We start from the raw sequence: 2,500 nt of genomic DNA, 5'->3' as shown, positions 1-2,500 counted from the left end.
TACCAAGGCCGTCCCTTGCGCGTCCCGTGCTGTCCCGTGCCGTCCTGAGCCTTACAAGGCCGTCGCATGCGCGTCCCGTGCCGTCCGAGCCTCACCAAGGCCGTCCCATGCGCGTCTCGTGCCGTCCCATGGCGTCCCGAGCCTTACAAGGCCGACCCACGCCTTACGAAGGTCGTCCCATGCCTTACAAGGCCGTCCCATGCGCGTCCCGTGCCTTACAAGACCGTCCCATGCCTTACGAAGGCCATCCCATGCGCGTCCCATGCCTTAGCAAGGCCGACCCATGCCTTACCAAGGCCGAACTATGCCTTACCAAGGCCGTCACATCGATCTCGGAGAAAGTACATCATCATGACATCGGAATACGGCCCCAACATCGATCTCGGAGAAAGTACATCATCATAACATCGGATCGGATGTGTATCCATCGAAGTTCCATCGACACTTCGAGAAGATCGAACATAGCTTCCTAGCATGTTAAAGGTTCGGTGCTAATGGGAACATAAAGATCCCACGACGTTCCAAACGAAAGTAAAGTGTTCCGTGCGTGTGAACTACGTTGTCCCATGTGCCGGCTCTCGACTCCTAAGATGTCCCATGTAAATGCCCTTCGTGGGAAAGAATGTCCCGTGCAACGTCCCTTGATGATCCCCATAAGGTGTCCCATGTGCGTCCCATGATGTCCCATGCGCGTCCCGTGCCGTCCGAGCCTCACCAAGGCCGTCCCATGCGCGTCTCGTGCCGTCCCGAGCTGTGCCGAGGCCGTCCCTTGCCGTCCCGAGCCTCGCCAAGGACGTCCCGTGCCGTCCGAGCTGTGCCGAGGCCGTCCCATGCGCGTCCCGTGCCGTCCGAGCTGTGCCGAGGCCGTCCCGTGCTGTCCCATGCCGTCCCGAGCCTCGCCAAGGCCGTCCCATGCGCGTCCCGTGCCGTCCGAGCCTCACAAAGGCCGTCCCGTGCCGTCCCATGCGAGTCCCGACCCTGACCAAGGCCGTCCCGTGCCTCACCAAGGCCGTCCCATGCGCGTCCCGTGCTGTCCCATGCGCGTCCCGAGCTGTCCCATGCCGTCCCGAGCCTTAGCAAGGCCGTCCCATTCGCGTCCCGTGCTGTCCCGTGCGCGTCCCGTGCTGTCCCGTGCCGTCCCGAGCCTGACCAATGCTGTCCCGTGCGCGTCCCATTCTTTTGGCTCGGCTGGCCCGTGCATTCTATGGGGTCGTGGGACATTTCGAAATCCACCCGGGCCATTTCGACTCTCTCTTCATTAATACTATTGAGGTATTATTTATGAATTATTGGAGAAAAGAAACGGAAGAAAATATTTTTTTTTCTATTTTTTATGAATTTTCCGGTGTTTATTCACTTAAAAATTCATAGAAAAATAAATATTTATCGGAATCGCTATTATAATATATCAAAAAAATCCTTGCGAAAAGACCTTTCCAACGAGTATAAGTTTGCTGGATTCCGACGAGTAACGAAGGAGTAAAGGCCCAGTATGCTTGGTTAAAAAATTGATGTTTCCTTGTGAAAATAGGAAAAACAATAACTTTGCACTATAAGGGGGAGGGTTGAGCTCCTTCCCCAGAGCGTGCACAGCACTTGTGCTGGCACGTTCCCTAGTGCTCGCCAAGCACCATAGGGCATCCAAAGGGCAAAGCTCGGCCTACTACATGATGGGAAGCTTCTAATATGTCGGAATACGAAGAGATTTCGTGCGACCCGAAGCTCGGCTCGGGCGTCCCGGCCTGTCCCGAGCTGTGCCGAGCGCGTCCCAGGCCGTCCCGAGCCAAGTCTCCGGCGTCCCAGGCCGTCCCGAGCCAAGTCTCGGGCGTCCCAGGCCGGCCCGAGCAAAGTCTCGGACGTCCCAGGCCGTCCCGAGCTGTGTCGAGGCCGTCCCAGGGCGTCCCGAGCTGTAGCGAGGGCGTCCCAGGCCGTCCCGAGCCAAGTCTCGGGCGTCCCAGGCCGTCCCGAGCAAAGTCTCGGGCGTCCCAGGCCGTCCCGAGCAAAGTCTCGGGCGTCCCAGGCCGTCCCGAGCTGTGCCGAGGCCGTCCCAGGCCGTCCCGAGCAAAGTCTCGGGCGTCCCAGGCCGTCCCGAGCTGTGGCAAGGGCGTCCCAGGCCGTCCCGAGCTGTGCCGAGGCCGTCCCGAGCCTAGTCTCTGCCGTCCCAGGCCGTCCCGAGCTATGGCGAGGGCGTCCCAGGCCGTCCCGAGCCAAGTCTCGGGCGTACCTGGCCGTCCCGAGCTGTAGCGAGGGCGTCCCATGCCGTCCCGGGCTGTCCCATGCGCGTCCCGTGCCGGCCCGAGCAACAGCTCGGGCGTCCCGTGCCTCGGCCCTTCCAAGTGGTGCTTCGTCGGACATCTCGATATCCACTCGAGCATTTTCGACCATTCTCCATATGTGGGTGTGTGGGTATTTATCAGGAATATTGGAGAAAGAATCGGGAAAAAAATATTTTTTTTCTATTTTTTTTGAATTTTTAATTGTTTATTCACTTAAAAATTCA

Source organism: Eschscholzia californica, unplaced genomic scaffold (assembly GCF_041429995.1).
Source record: "Eschscholzia californica isolate CP2 unplaced genomic scaffold, dmEscCali1.0.p SCAF_165, whole genome shotgun sequence".
NCBI classification, from domain to species: domain Eukaryota; kingdom Viridiplantae; phylum Streptophyta; class Magnoliopsida; order Ranunculales; family Papaveraceae; genus Eschscholzia; species Eschscholzia californica.
The sequence above is the reverse complement of the archived record's forward strand: the minus strand, read 5'-3'. Positions refer to the sequence as shown.